General features: G+C 40.1%; 1 non-coding gene across 1 annotated transcript; it reads left to right on the plus strand.

Moving 5' to 3' along the window:
- The first annotated feature begins 13,606 nt into the window (after positions 1-13,606).
- LOC127490876 (small nucleolar RNA SNORD77) lies at positions 13,607-13,672 on the plus strand. The gene has a single exon (XR_007919265.1). It is a non-coding gene; the product is annotated as a small nucleolar RNA SNORD77 (small nucleolar RNA).
- Positions 13,673-13,981: the final 309 nt, after the last annotated feature.

The raw sequence follows: 13,981 nt of genomic DNA on the forward strand, positions 1-13,981 counted from the left end.
TTTCAGCATTTTTCACAGATAGTAAATATTTTAGGCTTAATCTGCCATATATTTTCTGTCACAGATTCTCAATCTTTACAGGTAAAAACAGACATTAACAATATGTAAGATAATGAATATGGTTATATTCCAGTAAAATTTTATTCACAAAAGGTGTGCCAGGTTGTATCTGGCCTATGGAGCATAGTTTGTAAATGATAAAGGTCAGTTCTGAGTGAGTTAAAGTGACTAACCTAGAGTGAATAATCAGATACTTAATGACAGCCATGTGATGACAATTCTTTCCATTACAGAGATCGTAGATCTGGAAAAACAAAATGTACAAAATATCCTAACTATGGAAAGCAGTGGATAACTTTGGAAGAGGCCCTATCCGACTAGTTATTTATGAGTGCTTACTTGTGGCTGGGATTGCATACTGCCATAACCCCAGTCAGCTCCTTTTTTTTTTTTTTTAAGATTTATTTATTTGCTTGAAGGAGTTACATGGAGAGAGAAGGAGAGACAGAGAGAGAAAAGGTCTTCCATCCGCTGGAGCTGCGCCAATCCAAGCCAGGAGCCAGGAGTTTCTTCCACGTCTCCCACATGGGTGCAGGGACCCAAGGACCTGGGCCATCTTCTACTGCTTTCTCAGGCCACAGCAGAGAGCTGGATCAGAAGTGGAGCAGCCAGGACTCAAACCAGCACTCATATGGGATGCCGGCGCTTCAGGCCAGGGCGTTAACCCGCTACACCACAGTGCCGGCCCCAGCTCCTTTCTTGTAATAATCTGTCTAATGCTGTACATAAAAGATACTACTCAAAGTGAAGAAGAAAATCTGCAATGTTTTTACATAATTTGACTCATTTGGTTTTGCCAACATTGATTAATAAAAGTATACATCACTTAATAGCAGTTGATTTGATCAGTTTTCCTAAAGCAAAATGAAACCCAAGTAAAAATGTATTTGGTCTGCAACTCAATGATGATATGGTGTGAACATAAACACTAAGTACTCCCTGAGTGGAAATGGTTTGCTGTCATTCTCCCCTTCCATCTTGACAAACCTGTGTGTGCGATGACAACAGACCATAAATTCCTGCCATTATGGGATCTCTCCCAATAAAAGGGGATGTCACTACTTGATTATCAAAGTCCCAATCACTGAGGCTCAATTCACATGACTTAACCTTAACAACTAGTGGCTTGCTCCCCACACTCTTGCTTCTACATCTTTTGTCTAAACAGAGAAATGGATGTCTCTAAGAGCAATGGCACTTAATGCGAATCTGTCATCAGTGCTTCTCAACACTCCTGCATCTCTGAACTCAGTACTATTTTGACCTTTCCCACAATCACAAGTTCTAGTTTCTTATAACACCCTCCTCCACCCAACTGGAAGGAGCAGTAAATCAAATCAGAGCATATGGGAAACACCCCATACTCCTGTAATTCAAAGAACATATGAGGCAACAAAGAACAGGAGAACAAAAATTGCTATTATGTACATCTATTCTTATGACAGTCATGATGAAAATGGAAAACAGTTTCAGCATAACATTCCAGTTATAGTCCCAGGATGGTTATGTTGTGGTTTCCCTTGGCTGATCTGCCCACAGACGACAATAGAGACCTGAAATTTCTTCAGAAAATAATTAAAGAGATTTACAATTTGAATGTCCATGGAGCATGCATCAGAATTTAAAGCTGGGGCGCCGGATTCTGTCCCGGTTGCCCCTCTTCCAGGCCAACCCTCTGCTATGGCCCGGGGGGTGCAGTGGAGGATGGCCCAAGCCCTTGGGCCCTGCACCCGCATGGGAGACCAGGATAAGCACCTGGCTCCTGCCATTGGATCAGCACGGTGCATCGGCCGCAGTGCTCCGGCCGTGGCGGCCATTGGAGGGTGAACCAACAGCAAAGGAAGACCTTTCTCTCTGTCTCTCTCTCTCACTGTCCATTCTGCCTGTCAAAAAATAAATAAATAAATAAAAAGAATTTAAAGCAAGTTAAAATGACAGTTCTCATAAGTAAATTTATATCACTTTAAACTATGAAATGTTAAGACTACCTACCTCTCTACCCCCAAACTATAGCAGGATATTTCCAACAAGATAATGGATTATCTGCATTCTCTTTACTTTTGGAACAATGGGATTTTATGGCTAGAAAAGCTCTTAAAAGTCATTCAAACACCTTGATATTTGGACACTGAGGTGCAGAAAGAGTAAAAAGGGACTTTTCAAGGTTACATAATTTGGTTGGCAGCAACTGAAGCCTAGTACGGTACCCAGGTTTCCTGACCCTCAGAAGAATGTCTAACCCTCAGAAGAACCTCAAGAGAAGTCCTCAGCAGTGCAATCACATTTGTCAACACTACAGCCTTGTTTGAGCATCTTTTGCTCAAATATTCTTTATCTCTTTTCATAGATAGATGACTGGCAGGACAAAGAACTTGTGAATATTATTCAAGATTACTCAAGGAGTTTACAGTGAGACAGAAAATATGTTTTCTGTTTCTTTTATTTATTTATTTAGCTTTGTTTTTAATTTACTACCCCTATCTTGGGCCAAGCAATCACCCCTTCTGAATGAAGTCATTTCTGGTTTCCATGAATTTGTTTGTGTTTAGCTCATGACTATAAATAAAGGTAAACATAGAGCTTTTTCTTCTAGCCTTTCTAATCCTCTCCAGAAGATCGGCATTAACTTTCATATATAGGAAACTCTGCTCCTTCTAATGTCCTCTTCAGAACAGGGCTTCCTGAAAATTGTTTCCCATGAAACCTAATTAGAAGTTCTTCATTATCACATTGCCACATTCTCTCTGCTTACTTAGCAAGAGCTCTTTCTCACCAACTAGCTGGAACCTCATTATCTATCCCTGACTACCCTTCTTTTCCACTGAGTTAGTGGGCTTCAGGAAGAAAAAACTTCTCACATAAAATACTAAATGGCCCAATCAGGCAACCAGAGAAACAGACAAAATGAGGTGGGAGAGGGACAGTGTGCTAAAGTTCAGTTGCATTTCAACTGAATTGATATCAGAGGAGTTCTTCATTCCCTAGAGAAGGAAGACACTAAATTATTCATCTCCATCCTTGACCCTACCTTGCCACAGAACCTATTGTGTTTGGTTTCTTAGTTTTGCTTTTAATGAAGCATAAAACCTACATGGGCCTCTTCAGCTGCCAAAATCAATCTCTATAAGTATATGTGTAAAAAGGGTGCTCTTACTTCCAGAGAGAAATTGAGTCACACTGTAAAGCTACTTAATTTGCAAGAGATGTTGTGGAGAGACAGTATAACAAGAACAGTGGAATGAATATAAGCAAATAGGTACAATTACTGTAAAAACAATCCATGCTTGTGATGTGAACAGTATTCTCCTCATGTCAAGTGCTGGAGCAAATACGGATGAATTAAACTCTCCTATACTGCTGTGGAAGAGAAAAGTGGCAAAGTCACTCTGGAAAACAATCTAGCAGTTCCTTATAAAGTTAAACATACCTGAGTTTATCATAGGAGCTAGAAATAGCATTCCTACTTAGTTATGTAAGTAAAATACAAACTTATGATCATGCACAAACATGTATATGAAGAGTAATAGCTGCTTTATTCATAGTTGCCAAGAACTGGAAACCACCCAAATGCCTGCAACTGGTGAACAGATACACAAACTATGCTGAATCCATATAATGGAATAGTATGCAGCGATTAAAAACATCAAATCAGTGATGCATGCTACCACATGGATGAAAGCCAATACCTTATACAAAATTTTTTAAAAAGATTCAAAATACGACATACTATTATTTTCTGTTAATGTAACATTCTGGAAAAGCCAAAAGTACAGGTAAGGAAAACACATCAGAGGTTACCAGGGGATAAATGTGGGCAAAGAGTTGGCTATCATGGACCACAGAGAAATTTGGGGGAGAGAGGAGATGTAGAAATATTTTATTTCTTGGTATGGTGGTGGTTAAATGGCATGCATTTGCCCAAACTCCTACAAATGATGTGTTTTACTATATTTGAATTGTACCATAGAAAGAAAAAAATACTGATATTAATAAAAACACTATCTCTATCTTCAAACATTGAAAAAATTCATTTACAGGAAATGTTCCTTTAAAAGGCACTATTACTAATTCCCAAATAGATATCAGACCAACAATATTTCATCTTTTAGAGGACCAGATTTTAATACCATTTAGGAACTCAGGTTAGAAGATGTACTTTTCAGTGCACATCAATGGAGAAAATTCATACAAGCGAGTACACACAGAGTGGCTCATCAGGGTTTGGGCTACAGGTAGTCATCACTGCCAAAACCTCAGGCAGAGATCAGGCCAAGGCAGCAACTGTGATGATTAATACTGAGCAAGCCCCTGGTACATGCCAGGCACGTCTCTAAGAGCTTTACATATCTAACTTAATCTTCTCTAAGTGCTGTGAGGTAGACTTTAGGCACTGTTGTTTTGCAAAAAAAGAAAAAGAGAGAGAGAGGACACAGGCCCAGATAAGGTAGGTAGCTTGGATTATGGTACAAGCAGTGGTACCAGTATCCATTGGGTTGAGCTGTTTGAAGAAAAGGGACTTGCATAGGGCTTTTAAAAAGCAACGAAATGGGAGGACCAAAGAAGGCACATGCAGAAGGACAGGTGGGGCTAAGGTGCAGGGGTAGACTCTCATGTGGCACACAGGAAATATGAGGAAAGCAACTCAGTGGGGCTAGAGGCTTTCTTACGAAAGTTACAGAGAACATCAGCACATTGCAAAAAGAGCAGCAGGGGCAGTGCTGTGGTGTATCAGGTAGAGCCACTGTCTGCAATGCCGGCATCCCATATGTGTGCCAGTTTGAGTCCTGGCTGCTCCACTTCTGATCCAGCTCTCTGCTAGGGCCTGGGAAAGCAGTAGAAAATGTCCCAAGTCCTTGGACCCCTGCACTTGCATGGGAGGCCGGGAAGAAGCTCCTGGCTCCTGGCTTTGGATCAGTGCAGCTCTGGCCATTGTAGCCATCTAGGGAGTGGACCAGCAGATGGAAGACCTTTCTGTCTCTCTCGCGCTCTTGCTCTCACTCTCGCTCTTGCTCACTCTCTCTCTGCTTTTCTGTAATTTTGCCTTTCAAAGAGTAAATAAATCTTTAAAAAAAAAAAAAGAGCAGCTTGTAGACACTGAATGGCAAACTGATGAAATTTTTATTTGCTCTTCCTTGACCACATCCCATTGGAGATTCTTGAAAAAAAGAGCAGTTGCTCTGCACAAAACGGATTTGAAGATGGGAGTGAAATAATCCTTTTAGAAGAGTACAGGGCTGCCACCTTGGCTTTCTAATCACAGGGAAAAAATTATACGACATTTGCTACAGTGGGTTTTCTTATATTCTCTCACTTAATGTCCACTTATAGCCCCTAGAGTAGACATTATTATCCCTATTTTATAGATGAGATGATTGAGGCCCAAAGAGGGTAAAGGATCTGCATTGAAGTATCAATGTGGAGGGAGGCAGATCTGAGACTAAAACCAAAATGCACTTGACACTTCTTTATAAACACATAACTGAAAGCTCTTGGAAATTATGCAGCCCATGGAAATATTCAGAGTAGTCATGACACTTAAGCAATGTTCCTGACATGGAAGAAAGGGTCTTAAGAGGTAATATGACAGAAGACTTGGTAGTACTTGATGACTAGTACAATATGAGAGAAAGAATCAAATGTGTTCAAAGGGACCTGGAAAATTAGGGTCTCAGTGACAGAAACATGAACTGGAATGCCACACAAGCAAACTCTGAGATAACCTGAAACTCATAAACAAACTAAGTATTGAATTTTTTATAGAGAGCTTTTATTTAATAAATATAAATTTCATAAATATAACTTTTGGATTATAGCAGTTGAACTTTTTTAAGAGATTTATTTCTTTTTATTTGAAAGGAACAGTTGGGAGGAGGGTGGGCAGGTAGACAGAGAGAGTTCCTCCATCCACTAGTTTACTCCCAAAATGTCTGCAACAACTAAAGCTGACCCAAGCTGAAGCCAGGAGCCTAGAACTCTATCCTGGTATTCCACATGGGAACAGGCGCTCAAGTATGTAGGCCATCCAGATCTGCTGCCTTCCCAGACACATTACCAGGAAGCTGGATCAGAAGTAGAGCAACCAGGACTTGAACCAGCAACTACATGGAACACCAGTGTCACAGGGGGCAGACTAACCCACTATGACACAATGCCAGCCCCTAAATATGAATATTTATGGACTTGACACAGGTGAAAAGACCTCACTTGTTCATCCATCTCCTTCTCCTTGCCCTCCCTAGTACTTCTATAACTATAAACAAGAAGGCAAAGAAAAAGCAAGCATCTACTTTAGACAAGTAAACTTGAGCACCATCAGACAAGCATGTGGAAGGAAAACCTGTGCAAGACCAAGTCTGCTACCTAGTTCTCAGATCCCCAATCCTGAACTGAAGAGGGCTGGCTTTCATGATTTCATGGGAGTCCCAAGTATTCCCCAATTCAAAGAATTTGAGTGTACTGTTAATATTCTTAATATAGAAAGAGCCTAGGAAGTCCTTCAAATACTGGAGAAAAGAAAAATGCTCACAAATGATAAAATGCCCCCTTTAATTATCCTTTAACTTCAGCAAGTGATTTGTTAAACAGCAATTTATTGAGCTATTTACTGTGGAGCAGGCACAGTACTTGCGTTAGAAATACAAAAATACCATTTCCCATGTTGGATCATTCCCTCCTTTTTAATTCTATAAATTATTATTAGCAGACACTGGCCTTATTTATGTGATCCCTTTAACACTTAATCCTATCTTTATGATCAGTTTTGAACTTAAACAAATAACTTTAACTAGTAAGGTGGCATTGGTACCTATCTGTGGGGAGCAACTCGGACTAGACTGTTACTGGAATTAAGACTTATTCTATGCATCTGCTCTCCTCCAATATGGTGCTGAGAAGGGAGAAACAGCTTCTACACAGCTGCCTCCAGTTCAACCAATAAACTGTAGGACTTACTCCTGATTGGAGGAGAGCAGCGTACTCGGCGTGTGGGTAGCAGAGTTGGGATTGGTGGAAGAGGACTATAAAGGAGGAGAGAGACAACATGCACCAGGAACATCTAAGAGGAACATCTATCTGAAGGAACACCTGTGCAGCCCCCGAGAGAGCCGGCCGGCGGTGTGCCTCTCCCCCGCGGAAGTGGGGAAAGTGGCCAGGGGGAACCGCCCTTCCACGGAGGTGGAAGGGGTGGTAGCCAACCTGGGAAGAACCAGCAGCAAACCCCGGGAGGGCCGAGCAGACAAAAGAACAGCACAGGGTCCTGTGTCGTTCCTCCACGAAGACGGGGAGCGACACCTATCAACTTAATAGGATTTGGATTCCCATGGCAAGTTTTTAGCTTTATGTGCTGTACTATGAGAATTAATGGTAAAATCAATCTTCAAACAGTACTTTATACTTTGTGTGTGTGGGTGCAAACTTGAAATCTTTACTCAGTATAGTGTTGATCTTTTATATATAAAGTTAATTAAAAATGAATCTTAATGAAGAATGGGATGGGAGAGGGAGTAGGAGATGGGATGGTTTGTGGGTGGGAGGGTGATTATGGGGGGAAGAAGCACTGTAATCCAAAAGTTGTAATTTTGAAATTATATTTATTAAATAAAATTTTCTATTAAAAAAGAGAAATACAAAAATACCATTCACATTATTACAGAACACACAACTTATTTGTCGAAAAGGATAACAAAAATTCTTTGATAAACAGATATTTAAGTTTTGTGGAATTCTATTCTTGTACAGAATAGACATCTGATTTTATTCTCAGTGTTCCTACATTTTCCTGAGAATATTGGCCCTTCCTTGCCAATCACTGAGCCCAACAAGGAGACTAACACTGACCCCATCCTAGGAGATGCAAGACTCCTCCACTAGAATTTTTCTTAAGGGACCCGTAGGCTGGCCACAAGGTTTTGTAGAACTGGGCTGCAGTCTGAGACTCTTTCTCAATCCTATCTGCCTTCTCTTTTTCCTTCCTGCTGGTCAGACCTGTGTCATGTTCTGAAGGTTCTCTCCACTTTCTCTAGCTTCCTGATCTTTTCTCTTCTTGGGCATTTCTCCCAGTAAACTTAGAAATTCAATCCTGTCATGTTGTCTGCCTCTAGTGGAATTCAAACAAACACAATATGCACAAGCAACAAACATTTTCAAACTCACCCCCTACAGTAAACTCTCCCTGATTAGTGCAATCAAAAGTGCTGCTTTTAAAAACATTATGGACTCCATGCTCAGCAACTTGCTAATTTCTTGCTTTAGAAGTATTTTTGAAGTAGTTTCAATAATATATACTTTGTCTTTGGTACTGTGCAATGAATACATTTTTAAGTCTATAAAGAAACAAATTGCCTTATTCATTAAGTTATTTTTTTAAAATAAAAAGATTTATTTATTTGAAAGAGTTACAGAGAGGCAGAGAGAGAGTCTTCCATCCTCTAGCTCACTCCAATCTAAGCCAGGAACTTCTTCTGGGTCTCCCACGCAGGTGCAGGGGCCCAAGTGTTTACTACTTTCTTAGGCCACAGCAGAGAGCTGGATCAGAAGTGGAGCATCCAGGACTTGAACCAGTGCTACACCACAGTTCCAACCTCATTCATTAAGTTCTGATCCAAAGATTTGAGGGGCTCTGCAGTTTAAGTGACTGTGGACTGAGACCTCCCACTCCCTAACACTGATTATTCCCCTTTCTAAGCTGTATGACCTCAGACAAGCCAATTAAGCCCTCTGAACCTGTTTCCTCTGTAATACAGAGATAATAATATCCTCCTTGTTAACTTCAAAGGCCTGTTTTAAGGATCAGCTGAATTAATTATGTGAAAGTGCCTTGCAAACTGGAGCACTATACCAAACTAAGATAACTGTTGCATTCTAAATAGTAAATGTGATTGACAAACTTTATTCACATTTCTTGATATAACCGGAGTTGCATGTCAAAATACATACATTTTAGTAGCAAGGCGAGAAAAGTCAGAAACTATAGCAAAAATTGCACATCAAACTATAGAAGCCAATCTCAAAATATTTAAAGAGGTTACAAAATTATAAACCAAAAGGTCCAGTGAAATGACCTAACCTCCTTCCAGTGAAAGTAAGTATAAGATGCTGGCTTAAGTGTAAAAATATAGGGAAATAAAAACTCAAGTTTAAGGTGATTTCCAAACCACAATGATTTGAATGAATCTTAGAACCAAACATAATCCTTCCAACCTGCTTGATTTTAGGTAGTAATAATAAATCTCACCACACCAGTAACTTGAGGTTTTCCTTGGTTTGGTTATAAATCACTTTTCATAGTAATAAGAGAAGAAAAATATTCTCAAGTGTCTATGGGTATGTGTGAATATATGTCTGCCTTTTCCCCCAATATTGTGGTTGAATTCAGGTGTTTCTGTGTGATGCTGGCATAATAAAGGAAACAGCACAAGCCTATAGGGGTATGGGTTAATCTTTGATGTAAATATAAACCATTACAAACTTTCTAAAACTAAAACATATGAGAAATTTCTGTGCAATGTTTTTAATCCTGAAACCAGTAGTTTCCAATTAAATTACAAGCCCTCAATCAAAAACTGTCAGAGAAGTTCCCTCTTCCTGGTTAATTGCAAAATAAACAGATACCCTCAAGGAGACACGAAGGCAATGCTGGGGAGGTGCTTGGGACTGTGTTAGTGACCATTTCCTTCTCCCATTATTTGCTTTGGGTTTCTTATTTCATTACCTACATTAACTCTGTCTACATAAGAAGCCTGCGAGGCATGTACCAATACTTATCCATTAAATAGAGATGTCTTCCAAGGTAGCTGGATATGAGAAGTAACAATTAACTTCTTTTTATTTATGTCTTTAATACTCCCCCATTAGGCAATACTTTAAACCCCCAAAACCAAGGTAGGCTGCCTCACAATCTGGATGGAGGGAACTCTGCATCAAAGTAAAACTGAACCTCTTGCTCCAACCACATCATTTATGACATTAATATTTACATTTGTGTTAAGAGAAAATTAGGAAGAAAAAGAATCATCCCACTTCATAGAGGCAGCATAAAGTTACTTTGGCAGGATGGCATTAGTAAAAGGCTACCTGAAGGGATGTGACCATTATTCCTTAGCTGTTTCTACTTAAAGCAGGTCATTCCTTGCAAGCTCCCCTCAAACACACTGTATCTAAACACCAGCAGACTCATCACAAACACCAATGGCACGTAATACAAAATGGCCGGTGCCACGGCTCAATAGGCTAATCCTCCACCTAGCAGCGCCGGCACACCGGGTTCTAGTCCCGGTCGGGGCGCCGGATTCTGTCCCGGTTGCCCCTCTTCCAGGCCAGCCCTCTGCTATGACCCGGGAGTGCAGTGGAGGATGGCCCAAGTGCTTAGACCCTGCACCTGCATGGGAGACCAGGAGAAGCACCTGGCTCCTGACTTCGGATCAGCGCGGTGCGCCGGCCGCAGCGCGCCAGCCATGGTGGCCATTGGAGGGTGAACCAATGGCAAAAAGGAAGACCTTTCTCTCTGTCTCTCTCTCTCTCTCACTGTCCACTCTGCCTGTCAAAAAAAAAAGAAAAAGAAAAAAAAATGAAGAACAAAGGAATGGAGGGAGCATGGGAGTTTCTACTCCTAGAACGTCCTGGAGCAAGAACAAATAGAGGTCTGAGGGTGATTAGAGGTCACATTTCTTCATTCCAAGTGCCTTCTTCAAGGGAAAACCAGCTTTCATCAGCTTTTCCAGGCCTACATGTCCCAGATCACACCCATGTGCCTATCCAAACAAAGATTCTAAATAAATACAGACAAATGCATTCTTAGTGGGGTTGCACTGTCAAATTAAACACTATGAACTTGCTTATGTGCATGCAAATAAAATGTCATGCTCATCAGGGGAGCATACTTTGGCATCAAGTAGTATATGGTAAATGGCACATAATCTGATTGAAGGAAAACATCTCTGCCTGAGGAGAGTCAATTTGGCTGGATTTGCTTATGATGGCATCAACTGTGTCATAGATACCATGGGCAGAGACAATCTTACCCATTCACATGCTATGGCACACAGTCACTTCTTTAGATCAGTGTTAGCCCTACCTGCTTTTTCATTCATTCATTCATTCATTCATTCATCAAATACATTCAGAGCACCTACTATGAAGCAGGCACTAATTTAGGTACAAGGTCAACACTCCTATTTTCCAAGTATTGAAATTCTGATCAAAAGTTTATAATTTATACAAAGACGCAACTCAAACCAAAAGACAACTAATAGGTGCTCAAGAGATGCTAGCTGAATAAGAACTTGAATCATTCGTAACCATAAGTTACAGTATACAGAGCTTAGATTAATTCCTGGTGTATAAGTGTAAAATAAATACTTACTTATAGAACAAGTGAAATAATAAATTCTATGATGGCATACAAGAAAAGTTAAGTAACCTAGGCAATGGTTTCCCTATGAAAATAACATTTAAGCTAAGCATACAAAATGTGAAAGAAAAATTAGACAGGAAGAGTTAACTATAATTGGCTAGTTTGACCACATAATACATCATGTGAGTTGAAGTATTAACTTCAGAACATTGCTGCACTTACTTGATGCTGTCTGATCTATATAACAGCCCAATGCTCTGAATCATGACCACATAGCTAGTTTCCGTGAAGCCAGAATCCAGGACTGCACATTCAGGAAAAGGTGATAATCAATGACCTGGGACACCTCCCTGACACTGACAGCTCATTTATTAATGCTGAAATAAAGGGTACCTTACAGGAAACAGAATTATCAATTTTTTAAAGATTTATTTATTTATTTGAAAGAGTTATACAGAGAGAGGAGAGGAAGAGAGAGAGAGAGAGAGAGAGAGAGAGAGGTCTTCCATTCGATGGTTCACTCCCCAATTGGCCGCAACAACCGGAGCTGCACCAATCCGAAGCCAGGAGCTTCTTCCGGTCTCCAACGTGGGTGCAGTGGCCCAAGGACTTGGGCCATCTTCTACTGCTTTCCCAGGCCATAACAGAGAGCTGGATCGAAAGTGGAGCAGCCAGGTCTCGAACCAGCACCCATATGGGATACAGGCGCTTCAGGCCAGGGCGTCAACCCACTGCACCACAGCACTGGCCCCCCAAATTATCAGTTTTCACACAAAGAAGCCAACACGTTTTCCAAACAGGAAGAAAGCAGAAGACATGGACAAGGAAGTTAAAGGAGATGCTTATCTTAAACACTCTAGAAGCATCATAAAAAATAGAGATGTCAATATCAAACCAAAATATTTGACAACATAAAACCATTTTACAGCACTTAAAAGAATCCTAGCATAATCTCCTGTTAAGAAAAGAGCTTTCAAGGTGGCATGTACAAATGCCATCTCACTAGTCCAAGCAATCAATTTCAGTTCACAATTGATCATAATGATAGGACTAAGAGTCAAAGGGATCACATAAACAAAAATAGTGCCTGCTAATACTAACTGATAGAATTAAAAAGGAAGAGAATGTTCCAACATGGGAAGCAGAATACACAGCAGTCTCATAGAATGGCAGACCTAAACAACACTCTGGCCTCAGAATCAGCCCTTAAGGCATTTAGATCTGCCTAAAAAGCCCATGAAAGTATTTTAGGCATGGAAAGCCAAGACACTCTGGCAAAAGAAAGAAAGGAAGGAAGGAAGGAAGGAAGGAAGGAAGGAAGGAAGGAAGGAAGGAAGGAAGGAAGGAAGGAAGGAAGGAAGGAAGGAAGGAAGGAAAGAAAGACAGAAAGACCTAAATGAAAGATCTCTGCGAGTGAGATCCCAGTGGAAAGAACAGGGCCATCAAAGAAGGAGGTACCTTTCTCTGAAGGGAGGAGGGAACTTCCACTTTGACTATGACCTTGTCTAAATAAGATCTGAGTTGGTGAACTCAAAAGATCTCCATAGCCTTGGCAACTCATGACAAGAGCCTAGGGTGATTACTGACGCCATAAACAAAAGTGTCAAATTGTTAAGTCAACAACAGGAGTCACTGTGCACTTACTCCTTATGTAGGATCTGTGTCATTAATGTGTTGTACAATGTGAATTAATGTTATAACTAGTACTTAAACAATATTTTACACTTGGTGTGTCTGTGTGGGTGCAAACTGTTGAAATCTTTACTTAATATATACTAAATTGATCTTCTGTATATAAAGATAATTGAAAATGAATCTTGATGTGAATGGAATGGGAGAGGGAGCAGGAAATGGGAGAGTTGCGGGTAGGAGGGAAGTTATGGGGAGGGGGGAGCCATTGTAATCCATAAACTGTACTTTGGAAATTTATATTTATTAAATAAAAGTGAAAAAAAAGTTAAAGAAAAGAGCTTTCGTGAAAAAATAAATGTTCAGATTTGCAAAGGGGATGTTTGGCTTGGAATAGACACAAGGCTATAGAAGTGGGTATTTCTTTGGACTACTTAGGATGAATATTATCAGAGAAGGATGTGCAGTATATAGTCAGGGAAGGATTTCCAGAGCAAGTGACATTTAGGCTATGATATGACTACTATATTTTCTGATAATATGTGTCTAACTACGCAGAGAATCCTTATACTATGATGGTTGCATGGTTCAGCAGTTTGAATTCTGAAGAGAAGTATCTGGTCTGATGTAAAAAAAATAGATAAATAAATTTAAGAGGATCCAAACGAAAACAAACTGCAATTCTTGTTAAGAGAATTTCCTTTACAAACACCAGGAAGGTGAGTATTAATCACTCCACAAAATGAAAGTTGCTGGGGTTTTTGTTGTTTTTTAGCAATTCTCACTAATTTTCTCACCTATGTGACATACTGACATGTTAAAACAACTCCTGGGTCATGTGATTATCCATCCTTCTGTAACATCATTTCTTCAAAACAACTCAATTTTTGACAGATTTAATGATGAAATGGGAATTCAGTCTATATTAACAAAAACCCAATA

The sequence above is a fragment of the Oryctolagus cuniculus genome, chromosome 6 (genome assembly GCF_964237555.1).
Source record: "Oryctolagus cuniculus chromosome 6, mOryCun1.1, whole genome shotgun sequence".
Classification (NCBI taxonomy): domain Eukaryota; kingdom Metazoa; phylum Chordata; class Mammalia; order Lagomorpha; family Leporidae; genus Oryctolagus; species Oryctolagus cuniculus.